This window comes from Fukomys damarensis, unplaced genomic scaffold (assembly GCF_012274545.1).
Source record: "Fukomys damarensis isolate Sample0158 unplaced genomic scaffold, DMR_v1.0_HiC HiC_scaffold_33, whole genome shotgun sequence".
NCBI lineage: Eukaryota > Metazoa > Chordata > Mammalia > Rodentia > Bathyergidae > Fukomys > Fukomys damarensis.
The window spans coordinates 26,167,413-26,181,280 of NW_022900945.1; the positions used below are offsets into that span (position 1 = coordinate 26,167,413).

The window sequence follows — 13,868 nt, forward strand, 5'->3', positions numbered from 1 at the left end:
GCCTGAGGGGGAGGGTGGGAAAAAAGAGGTGGTACCATGTACAGGTACAAATTCCCTATGAGGAGTGTTATCATTATGTATGCCTAAAATGTACCAATAAATATTTTCATATTAAAAAAGCGCAACCTTATAGCTATCTGTTTCTGTGCTTCTTATTGATACATCCTGAGAATTCTTTTTGTATGAAGGGAGTTAGTGAACCTCCAAGCATTCCATGTTTAGGGTTAGTTAAGTTCTCAGATTATCCTGATAAAAAGAATATTGGAGAAGAGGGAGAAGACAAGAGGGAGAGAAGAGTGAAAGGAAGGGTAAAGGAAGAATGCATATAATCAAAGTATATTATTTGCATGTTGAACAGGCTAAAATGAAACATTTTTCTATATAACTTATATAAAATATTTCAAAATGACATGTATATAAAATATCTGTTAGTTTAACATTATCCTCCAGCAATCCACTCAGCAATGATGACAGAGCCCCTCACACACTCCAAGCATTTTTACAGCCCGGGGTAAAGGATAACTTTCCCCATTAGACTTAAATGATCACACACACACTTGCACACACATACACACATGCACATTCACACCCATCCACATGCACACTCAACTATTCTAGCAAGAGAAGGCCAGACACTAACTCCCCAAATTTCTACTATTTGATTTCAACATAGTTAACTAAAGTGATTAGCAAAACAAAATTTATTTTAAAAATTCTCTTAAGTTTTCCTCCATACTTCAGGCCTGTGGTCTTTGACCCACCCTCAGTCTGAGTCAGCCCTGCCTTACTGTCACCCAAAGACCAGGCTGACTTGAAGGAAAGACCTTCTCTGGTCCCGGAGCTGATTTTGCCACTCGTCATGATCCCCTGTCTCCATACTTCTACTCTTCCTTCTCCCTTTTTTTGACTAATAATTGAGATGTTTCCAGAACTTACACTTGGGAGTTTTTCCCTATTTCAATATTCTTTTCAAATAAGTTCATGTCCTACCGCAGTCAGCATGGATTTTTTAAAAAGCAATATCAACAAACAGTTCAAGGACAATAGCTATCACATCAGAGATGGCAACAAATCTCCACTTTCTCTGGAACCCAAGTGACATATATTTGTGTATGCTCCTTTGCAATGACTTTGTCAATGTGGGGAATATCTGGAAAACAGAGATTTAATGCTGGCCTTCAGAAGTCCTTGGATCTGAACACATGTCATGGATGTGATACTCTGTCCTATACATCTAAAAAAATTCAGGAAAAACAGGGCTACTTTTGAGAAAAAAGTAGTACTGAGGACCCAGGCCCAGAAACTATATCTTTTTCCATGCATAAACCCTGCACACGAGCTTGGAGATTCCCCATGACCTCCTAAAATCACCACAGAGCATGGCAAGACACAGAACTGCAAATGAATTGCAAATAAGTTAGGACTTTGCATGAGATTGAAGTTGAAGTAGGAATTGGACAGGAAGTTGAGGTCACACCTTGGGCCCATCCCCATTCCACAGCCCACAGGGGACTAAGGATAAAGAAAAATACAGAAGGCAGGTTACAGACCTCAAAGATTTCATAGGGAGGCCCTGGGTTCAGCAGATCCAAACCAGTCCATCTGTATCTATTTCAGAGCATCTGGCCCTTACTTACATTTCTGGCTTCCAGGGTGTTTGTACCTACACAACTCCTGCACCCTGAAAAAGTCACATAGCAAAGGAGTCTAAAACTCTTGCGCCATTTCTCACTAGGTGGCACTGGGTCTAACATATGGCAGCAAAAAATAAAGAATGGCTCCACACTATGCATCACCCTGAACTTCATCTCTTCTCTTCTATGCACAGCTCTTACAGCCCACCTGCATCTCTCAATGGCTGGTGATAAAAGATCCACCCGCTAAGATCTGAGGGATAAGAGGAGTGATACCATATGTGGCCGTGACAGGCAAAGGGACAGATCCCATCCAAGAGTTTTGATGTGGCGCTAAGTTGCCCAGCCTGGCCTCAAACTTGTAAACTCACAGTCCTTTTGTCTCAGCTTCCCAGGGTACTGTCATGACAGGCTTGCGCTTGGCTTTGACCTGTTTTACAATAAAATAGAATAAAAATAATAACCAAAAGACAAAGCATGTAAACAAGGCAGTATAATTATTAAATACATACATACATACATACACTACAGTTATACAGCAGCAATATTCTACAAAATAGTCAAGAGTGAAGAAAAGCCACCTGCTTCACCCACAGCCACAGGAAAAATGGACATTCAATCAGGGAGTTAAACTTGTTTCCAATGTATAGTGTGAGATTAAATGCTGAAATTATGTGCCACAGTGAATAAGAGCCTGGTTATGAGGCAGCAACCGCTAAAAAATTATCAACTCTGGGAGCTGACCATAATCTGCTGTTCCCGTGTTCCCATGGGAAAATGCAACTTCCTCCACCCTAATATTTACTAAAGAGAGGAGCTCACTTATTTGAAGTCATTTTAAGGTTCACACTGAAAATTTCAAATCCCTCACCCCTTTCTTGCAGAAACCATATAAAGGAATCTATCTCTGAGCCTGACCTTCACAGATTTTTATATGTACAAATTAGATTGACTCCAGCAAATGTATCATACTAAAATTTGTGTGTAGAAAATCCCAAGGATAGTGGGGTCATACATAATCTCAGAAAGGAGAGGAGCATCCAAGGGCTATGACTTCTGCCTTCTGCATGAGCCTCTAGCTTTCCACCACTCTTTCAGCTAGAGTCCTCCCCTCTGGAGGCTACCTGGAGGGAAGACTACTTTTCACAAAGCACCAAGGGGAATTCATTGCTCTTTCTCTGCAGGCCCAAGATTGGCCTCATCTTGAAAGTGTGATTCATCTATATCATAACAACATTTATAAATTAAGTAAGAGAAGAATGTTGAATCCAAATTTTTGAACATGGTTCTGTGGGAGCCCTTGATCCATGTTAAATTAAGTGATAAATGTAGAAAAGGGAAATGCTGACACTTTATTTAAAGTTAAGAATGGGAAAATAAAAATAACAGATTATGGAGTATCAAATATTTCAGATATAAGATATACATAATTTTATAAATGAAATCATAATTTTAGATAATATTACACAGCAGGTGAGTAAATATGAGTCTAAGCATAATGGCTAGTGCAAACTACAATATTCACTGAATTATGGGTATCTAATGAATTGCTTGCTTATATTTTCATGATATAAGTTTGTGACTATGTAATCCCATCAGATATTGAGCACATTTTGTATTGGGGAACACCATACACATTGTAGGAGACATCCCTGCCCAGTACTAGCTGGCTATGAGTGGCACATGCTTCTTGCCTTCCATAATTTGGCTATACTGTTTTGTATCAGGAGTCAGACCAAAGCCCTGCATGACTCAAATGCGCATGTCAGCTAGCAGAGTTGGATTAGTGTTGCTCCTTTGCTAATGGCTGTCACTGAGGCCTAAGTCCTGGTCTGTGAAATGGCAGGACATGCAGCTGAGGTCATCATGACCCCTGTTAAAATCCTTTCCCCTGAATTATCACTTCTCACTGACCTTGTGGGTTGCTTGCTAATTGAGTCTGGTGCCAGTACTGTGTTCTTCTATCCTAGCAAGATAAGCAGTGCTGACTCCCTGACAGCCCTGCCTGGCGCTGTCATGCCAGGTGTTTGGCAGTATTTCATTAGATGCCTTCAAAGCTCCTTAACTCCCTATTCCTTCTCACACTTGTATTCAATAAATACTGGATGTGCTTGGGGGCCCTTGTCTTTGCTGCCATCAGCAGCACTGACCAGGACCCAAGACTCAGCTTCTCCACTCTGAGCTTTGTTTTTGTCTGTTCTCCGCCCTCCTTGCGCTTGAGGCAGGCAGCGGTACCACTGAACTAAATCCTTGGCCCCTTGTCTGTTCTTGAATTCACCTTTTGCTGTGGTGGCTCACAGGCCGGGACCCAAGGCAGAGGTCCTGATAACATCCCCTTTCCTGCTCTTTACACAACACTTTACAAATTATTTGAGTGTTCAAAAATAGTAAAAAATACAGGTCAAGGGATGCCAAGTGGGACTCATGAACACACTTTTGCCTAGTATATGTATTTGAAAGCAATTGTCACATACCTCAAACAATAGTGTGATCCTTATGAACAGTGAGAAATGGCACTGTATAAATTTACTCCAAAAAATTGGTAAAACAGAACACAGTCTGAATTATAAATTAATAAATTTCACTTTTTACTAAACTGATACCTCACATGAGTTAAGTTTTCCTTTGTGCCATTCATTCAGCTTATTAGGTAAAAACAACCCCAATGATTACCAAAGATAGGATGGAATCATAGGATCAGGAAATAGAATAAAGGCATATGCCTTCTTACCTTCAACAACAACCATTCTCTCTAAAATACTCCACAGCTGATAGAAGTTACTTCAAAAGTCTTGGTACTGGTAATTCATAGCATCATTTATACTTTCTAGAGAGATTATTGTCATTCCTAATATGCTTTTGTGACAAGTAGTAGTTCTGCTGGTGTGTGGCAATCAGAAACTCACAGCAGTATATGGTTTCTTTTGGTACATGAGGAAAAATCACCACCAAATTAAAAGTTACTACAATATGAACATGAAAAGGAAAATTTTGATGGTAAGAAAATATATTTTATGTAAGTGATAATATTGGGTCAATATGAAAGAAAAATAGGCAAAATTATGTACAAGATGTAATATACAATGTTGATGTATAAGCAGGTATCCTCCTGATATGAAAACCATAACTTATTAATCTATATGTTTTGTGAAAAACCATTCAATTTTGTCAAAAACACATGTTCACAAGTCTCTGAAAAAATATATCTTAATAAAAAAATATACCATCAAATCAAAAATATCTTTTGTTACAGAGAATATGAAGCATATGCACCAAAACTTAAAACAATTGTCATGGAAAAATCCCCAAATTAACAAAAAACAATATTAAAAAATTAAGATTGTTTAGAGGCCTATACCTCCCACTTTACAAAACAAAACAAAAACTACATAAACACTAACCATACTTAAAAGCAAAAGGTACATGTTAATTCACAAAGCTTAGTTAAAAGACTCCGTGTATTAAACACAAAGACACAAAAAAGACAAAATATATCAACTTAATATTTTCTATGGCAGTTGGTGAGTGCTTCCTCTAGAAGCTATGCATGGTTTAATGTCACTGGAAAACCATCAAGGATCCACCCTTGATTCACAGGTATCTCATTAGTAGCATTTACTATGTTGTTAACTAATAATGTGTCTGAAATGCTCTTTCCTTTCTTCAGCAATTGTTGAGATTTTACACCAAGCTGAGTATGTACAGTGAGCTTAGAGAAATTATCACTATCATTTGATTTGATTTCTTCCATTTATTGGTATTCTATTAGTATGGGTGCCAGATCTAAGTTTCACCTTCTGTTTCTGGTACTGGTTCACCCATAACCCCAGCATCTGAAGATACACTGTGCGAGTCCTGGCTTTCTTTGCTGTCCTCCTGCAGATCTGATGAAACCTCTCCACCTTCTTTCTGAATCGGTAGGCCCTCCCTGACTTTTTCATTGTCACAATGCTTGGATAGCTTCTTGGACAAGAGTGTTCACACAGAAGTACCTGAATAAGAGACTCTCTTTGTAGAGTCTTTAAAGTGGTAGTTTTCCCACAAAGTGTTTTCTGCAGTAAGCATCCTTTAATAGCAAATGAAGGCAGTTCAGGCTCTGTTGGCTCAGTTTGAGGAGGAAGAGATTTTCAATGAATCTTCGAAGCACATGGCCCAGGAAGGAATTGTTGGAGGGTGGTAAATCACCTGTCACTTCTTCTGATACAGCCCACTCTCCAACCACGTTCTTATATTCTTCAACCTCTTTGCTAACTAGCAAGTCTCTTTTATCCAGTTCTCTAAGTTTTTCCTCAGAGGGATTAGCTTTCCATGGAAAAACAATTTCTTCCAATCACACATCATCTTAAGTGGAATCAGATTATTTGTCATCATTTGATAGCCTGCCACTTTAGTAAGACAAATCAAGTATTTGATCCAAAATTTCTCCACATATTTTATAATGCTTTCTACATTTATAGAGCCTGAACTCTGCACAGTAATCTGTTCATGAACTTCTTTTTTGTTGAAAATCATGTTGTGCTGTCTTGGAATTCTGATGAAAATAGTTATGTGATTCCTTAGCCTGATCAAAAACCCCTAGAAATCCTATAAGCTAGTCAGTTTGTACATTGCCATATGAAAGTAGTCTGACAAGGTTTTATGTTTATCCAATATGAAAGAGAGCAGTTCTTTGAGGTATGGCCTTTTGTAATCTTAAAAACAAGTTTAATTATTTAGGTTCTAAGGAACAGTGGGCCATAGTGTCTTCCAGTCTTTGACACAAACTTCAAAAGAGGAATCATTTAAAATATTAAGAAGTGGAGAAGGAAAGTTTGCAATCACAAATAAAATGGCTAGAAACTCTGACCGCTAAGTAGAGAGACCAGGTGTAGGCAAAACATCACTAAAGGAAGAGCTCCAAATTGCTGCTTGGCCCTTAGAGGAGCCATCAGTGAAACAATTTGAGACACCTTTCAATGGCTGAAATTGAGTAACCTGGGGGAGAATAAATTCATGTTGTGCAAAACACTGAAATGGAGGATCATTAGGATGATAATTATCTGTCCCATGAAATCTGCAAAGACTACTTGCCAATACAAAGCAGTTTTTAGCAGCATCTGCATTTGAGCCTTATCATTTTTTTTGTTTGTTTTTTCTTTTTTTGGTACTGGGGATCGAACTCGGGTCCTTGAACTTGCAAGGCAGGTGCCAGAACCACTGAGCTAAATCCCCAGCCCAAGCCTTATCATTTGGGATAATGAAAGGAGGATCCAAATAATTGTATGATTATGTCACAAGGAAACTATTTTTGCAATTTGCTCTAGATATGACTGTAGAGATTTCACTAACTAGTTAGATTAAAAACAACCATTCCATGGGAAAGACCTGTTTCTCATACTACTGTCCTATTAGATCTGTAGGCGAATGGGGGCGGTCATGCACAAACGAACCAGATCATTAGAGTTGATATGAAAAACCTGCTGGTTATGTATGCTTTGTTGGGTTGATTGTAACCACTTTTGTTCCTCTGTAGTTATTTTTCAAGGGGAATTAAGATCAGAATCTCCCTGTGATATTTCACATAAATTCAGCAATCGAAAAGTTGCTATGCTTATTTTAGGTCTAATCCAATCAAAGGCAAATGGAGGTCCAGTCGGCCACAAAGGAATGTTGAAAAAGCAGTCTTTTTTTTTTTTTTTTTTGAGACAGGGTCTCACTATATAGTTGAGACTGACCTGGAAATCACTATGTATCCCAGGCTGGTCTCCAACTCACAGCAATCCTCCTGCCTCAGCCTACTAAGTGCTGGGATTATAGGCAGGTGTCACCACGCCCTGTGAGAAAAAACAGTCTTTTAAAATTATGTGGCCATTTGTGGGGCTGCAGTGCCTTAAGGGCCTATAAATCCTGAAGCAAACACCTTTTGCTTGACCTTTTGGGAATAACAAAGGGTGTATTCCCGAGGGCTCACTGGATGGTCCTAAGTGCCCTTTGTTAAGTTGCTATAATATAAATTGCTCTAAAATGGTTAGTTTCTCCTGTGTTAGGGGCCATTTATCAACCTAAATGGGGTCATTTGATTTCCATTGTAAAGGCAGAGCTGTCTTGGGTGGAGGAACTTTTTCAATAGCCCCAACTAAAACTGCTTGATATTATCCAATTCCAAGGTGATTAATTTTCTGTTGCTGTTCTATAGGCTGTGTTCCACCTTTAAACTGCTTGTCTAATTCTTTTCCTGGTTCATATCCCATTTTAGGTATCATTTGTTGAACTGGTGAGGTTTCAGGGGGTATCAGTATGACAGATTTACAGGTATGAGAACTATGTAAGGACAAACATGTCCCAATTGACCATCAGGCCCTTCATAACGCAAAGGCGTGGAGCTTTGTAATTTAATTTTGTACATGGATCAATTTTTTGAAATCTCTTAGGTGAAATAAATCTCTTCTTGAGAAATTTCTGGCTGAAGAACCTCTTGGGAATTTTTAAAGCTAACATTATTTAATTTTGTTTTAGGCAAGAGCAACAATTGCGCAATATAATCTTCTTGTTCAACTCTCCCAAGTCTTGCAGAGCTAAAGGAGCACACAATTCAGAGGTACAATCAGAATCAATAATAGCCAGAATAACCATAATGCCTTTCAAAGTCAGAATTTCCCAAGTATCAAAATAATTGCTTGAAGTGGCAGAGGTCCATTAATTCCTGTGGGAACAGATACAGGCGTCTCATTCCCAGGAGGTGAACTCTGAGCAGCAGGAAGATCATCTACTCTTGAGCTCCTGAGTGCTCCCCTGCTGAGGGAAGAAATGTTCCTCTGGGAACTCGTGCTGTCTGTATTGTATTTGTGCACAGGATTGAACCAAGTACCACCATTTCAGAGGAACTGGAGTCCCCTGGCCTTGATCTCCTATTGTTTTCTGGGTCTGATTCCCATTTCCCTGGCAGCAAGGAGCAGTCCTTACCGTATTTGGAGTGGCAGGCTTTAACCCAGTGAATGCCTTTTAGGCATTGAGAGCAAGGGCTAGGTGGTAACATTTTCTTTGGATACCTGACCTGGTGGCTTCGAGTTAGTTTTTAAAGCCACTTTCATTTTACAGGGTTTTTTTTTCTGAGATGCCTTGCTTTTCCACAATTAAAACATTTTAAGTCATTGCATGCACCACGTAAATGTTGGGAGAGGGCTTGAGCCATCAGAGCCACATTGTATGAAGAAGAGCCAATATTGTGGCATGCCGTAATATATGCTCCAAGACTGTAGGAAAAGCAAACAGGATTTATTGTGTGTTTGCAATCCAGATTAGCATCTTCATAGGCTAGCTGTAAAATCAGGATGTCTGCTGCTTGGGAATTATACATCTGCCATCTAATCCTTTCTTGCAACCTCGCTACAAATTGATGTAAGTTTCCATTGGCTCTTTCATGATTTGAGTAAAAGATTGCATCAGTGCACCATCAATTGGCACAGAAGCCCAAGCCTTCTGCAGGAGGTCCTCTGGCTTGCAAAAGAGTAGACCTGGATGACAGGCTTACCTGTTTACATCTAAAAAGTCACCTGTGCCAGATAACATATCAATAGTAACTTCCCATGACTGAGCATCTCCCCGGGCATTCTTAGGAGCCAGTGCAGTTCCACCTCAAAGTAGAGATACTGAGCAAGGGATAGACACATTTTTGCAAGGTAAATAACATGTGCAATCAGAGAATAAGTCTGAAGTACACTGTCCAACAAACCCACTATATAGGGGCTTTGGATGCTCTTTACTTGCACCCTCTGCCAGAGCTCCTTCATGATGTTAAAACCAAATGAGGCATGAACATACATGTCCACCTCCAGGTTGTAGGGGTCATGAAAAATTGAGATAGAAAAGCACAAAGGGTCTCCAATCACCTTGCCTATTGTCACAACCTTTTGCAGGGTATGGTGATACGGAGTGGCCCTAGAAATTGGCTTTAAAAGAGGAGCAATGAGACCTTTGTGTGGCACCTGAGGAAGCAGTGGAAATAGTGATTTAGTGTCGTCCTCAGACACGGCCCACACAGCCTGCCATGGTGGTGGAGCAGAAGCCACAGTGAGATGAAAGCAAACGGGAAGAAGCTGAACAAGGGAAAGTGTAACCACAAGGGCAAGTGGAAGGCCAAGTGGAACCCCTCCACTTGGAAGGAGGGGTCGCCATGGTCCCCTGAACTGACTGAGAGAATTTGAGGTCAGAGCGGACTAAGGCTCAAGAGGGTAGCATCTGAGGGGAAAGATGATCACCTCTTCACTGGGCCTCACAAAGAATGGTTTCCACACATTCCCATGCTAGCAAATTTAAAATTCTACATTCAGTGTACCCCTGTGTTTTTGATGCAAAATTCCTTCTTCAATAATTCCTTCTCAATTCAAAGATAAGTCACAAAATGAATTTGGAAATATTTAAACTTAGGTGATAATTTACATTGTCCAAGTTTGAAATAAAAACTTTCAGTTAAATATAGAGAAATTTACACATAGTGAATTCAAGGACAGCCTGAATGATGTAGTGAGATCCTATCTCAAAAAACCAAAATATCATGCATATTTACCAAAAGAGTTCATGGGAAAAATACAACCATGAATTAATAAAACAGAAAACAATCCATTGAAAAAGACAAAGAAGATGGAGAGTGATAACATGGCAGGGGTAACACCAAAATTCACAATGAAAATGAGAAATATTTACAAAGACCACTGATATTTTAATTTCTGAGAAAGAGTAGCCTTTTCTCAAGAAAAATAAATTGGATAAGATGATCTGAATATGTAGGAAATAATATAAAACATAGATTTGATGATGTGATAGGCTATAAATTCTTGAAATTCCATTCTTACTACAACTATATTTCTAATACCACTGAAGCAACAATTAATGTGACCAAAACCTTCTACCAACCATTCTGAAAAACTCTCTCCCTCTCTCACTTGACTGGTATCAGTTGAAGGGCTGCAGCTTCAGCTCATGCCAGAAGATTGGTATCAAGTGCAGGGCTCTGCTTGAGAATTTTCAGACAGCAGGATTTCCAATGCCGGACTTCACAATCTTTTCTGCTTGGAGCCAACGCTTCACCTCTGGGGGTACAGTTTGATAAGAATATGGCCCAAAGCACCATCACAGAAAAGCCTGCAGCAGCAACAAAACTCCTATATTAAGTAAAACTCCTATTTCAAGTGTACATTGAAATAGGAAGAAAAAGAAGAAAAGCAGCCTGACCAGAGCATAACTACAAACCACACAGACTCTGGCAAGTTTAAAATTTCAAAACACAAAAAATGAGGCTGCCCGAGAGAAATGGTTCAACAGAAGACGACAAAAAGAAATCATGGTCAAAATCCAGGCAACTATCCTACAGATTCCTAAAACTGCATCCAATCATGCCCTGAAAGCACTTGAGCCCCTAAAATGATGAAAAAGCAATAGGAGGCAGCAGATGTCACTGCTGATGAGATCATGATGTTCGAAGCATTAATAATAATAATAAAAAGGATCTCTAGGCAAAAGAAAGTACATCCAAAACTGGTTTAGATATAGCAGACCATATAACTAGCGATTTGTTAAACACTCAGATGGTGACTACGTTTGAAAAAATCCAGAAACACTGAGAAGAAGATGCTTTTGCATGAGAGCCAAGGGAGAAAAGATGGCAGAGGTTGCTAATGGAGCAGTTCATTGCCCACGAAGCACAAGAGGAGGGTTACCATGAGAAGCAGCCAATACAAGGGCTCATGCAACAGTTCCAACAGGAGCGCAGGATTGCCTGGCAGTTCATGCTCATTCGGCATGAAAAGGATGTTTTATGGCAAAACAGAATTTTCAGAGAAAAACCATATGAGGAAAGATGCCTTAAAGATTTCCAGGATGCTCTTGATTGAGAAGCAGCTTCAGTAAAACAGGCCAAGATTGATTTTGAAGAGCAAATCCTCAGAGAGAAAGAAGTTCGTGAAAAGATTGCTGCACAGAGTTCAAGCTTATTATAGAAAGCATTATAAAATATGTGGAGAAATTTTGGATCAAATGCTTGATTTGTCCACTAAAGTGGCAGGCCATCAAATGAGGACAAATAATCTGATTCCACTTAAGATGATGAGTGATTGGAAGGAATTGTTTTTTCATGGAAAGCCCATATATGAACAAACCTCTGTTAAGCATATGCCTGCTAATCCCTCTGAGGAACAACTTAGAGAACTGGAGTCTTGCTACATAGCAAAGAGGTTGAAGAATATAAGAACGTGGTTGAAGAGTGGGCTGTATCAGAAGAAGTGACAGGTGATTTACCACCCTCCAACAATTCCTTCCTGGGCCATGTGCTTCAAAGATTCATTGAAAAATCTCTTCCTCCTCCTCAAGCTGAGCCAACAGAGCCTGAACTGCCTTCATTTGCTATTAAAGGATGCTTACTGCAGAAAACACTTTGTGGGAAAACTACCACTTTAAAGACTCTACAAAGAGAGTCTCCTATTCAGATACTTCTGTGTGAACACTCTTGTCCAAGAAGCTATCCAAGCATTGTGACAATGAAAAAGTCAGGGAGGGCCTACCGATTCAGAAAGAAGGTGGAGAGGTTCCATCAGATCTGCAGGAGAACAGCAAAGAAAGCCAGGACTCGCACAGTGTATCTTCAGATGCTGGGGTTATGGGTGAACCAGTACCAGAAACAGAAGGTGAAACTTAGATCTGGCACCCATACTAATAGAATACCAATAAATGGAAGAAATCAAATCAAATGATAGTGATAATTTCTCTAAGCTCACTGTACATACTCAGCTTGGTGTAAAATCTCAACAATTGCTGAAGAAAGGAAAGAGCATTTCAGACACATTATTAGTTAACAACATAGTAAATGCTACTAATGAGATACCTGTGAATCAAGGGTGGATCCTTGATGGTTTTCCAATGACATTAAACCATGCACAGCTTCTAGAGGAAGCACTCACTCACCAGCTGCCATAGAAATGTCATGGAAACGGAGGCAAAGAAAGCACAAATATCCACACTGGCTGTGGATCCTATGGCTTCAAAGAAGGCCCTCTTCCCTCTTCTGCATTTGATTTCATCATATTACTAGATATTTCAGATACTTTCTTGCTGAGTTGCACAATGTAGTTGAAGAATTTTCACTTGAAACAGCTCATAAAGATATTGGTCACCGTGGTGCTGCTGAAAACCAAGACAAGCATGGGTACCAGAACTTAAGAGGTCACATAGAAAAGAGAATTACAGAATTCGTGGACAACTGGCCTTGGTTGGGACAGTGTGGTTTTCAGAATCATAAAATATTTTGATAAAAATCAGTGCTGAAATAAAGAGCCTTAATGCCAGAAACTAAAGAAATGTTTGTAACAGAGATAGTGAAGAAAAAGAATAAAGGTAATTACATTTATCATAATTTAGGTTAATTACTAAAATATGTGCTTCTAGGGGATTTAGCTCAGGGGTGCCGTTGCTTCCTTCACAAGTGCAAGGTCCTGAGTTTGATTCCCCAATATCAAAAATAAAATGTGCTTCTACTGACTTTAGAAGAAAATTAAAGTGTGATTGAAAAGTTCTCTCTTGTATTTGGATTGACCCTACCTACCAGTGTTATCTTGCCTTTTACTGCAGCTATCTGCTGCACGTTTTGGAATAACATAGCTTTTTCTCTCCCTTTTAAATTAATTTTGTAGAAAGTGGTTATCACACTGAAAGCACTGAAGAGAACTTTATTCTTTTTCCTATTATAAAATCAACTGTAAAATTTTCAGAAAGTAACTTAAAAATATTAAAAGTAAAATAGGCATCATCACACTACTTTCATTTTAAAAAGGAAATAGAGTTAAAAATTAAGATTGTTAAACACATTGTATACACTGAATATATACTATCTCTGTCAATTCATGTCTCTACATTAAAATTAATGATGTTATAGAGAAGAATAAAGATTTAAATTTGTGAGCCTAAAAAACAAAACAAAAAGTTTGATCAAAGAGAATTTATTTTATTTTCAGGGTGGTGTTGAGACAGGGTCTCGCTATGTGTTTCAGGCTGGGGTTGAACTCACTACATAGCCCATGCCGGCCTCAAACTCATGGTAGTCCTCCTGCCTCTGCCTCCCAAGTGCTAGGATCACAGGTATACACCACACACTTAGTCTGAGTTAAAAGATTTGAAGTGGATAGAGACACTAGTCATATGTTTGAGGAGTTCTGTTGTAATCTGCTGAATAATACAAGTGTCTGTGGTAGTTTCCAGCTTTTTTTT

The 13,868-nt window shown here is 39.1% G+C and overlaps 1 pseudogene; it reads left to right on the plus strand.

Annotated features, from left to right (window-relative positions):
- Positions 1-13,868, plus strand: part of LOC104876740 — a 68,846-nt pseudogene that overhangs the window by 54,305 nt on the left and 673 nt on the right.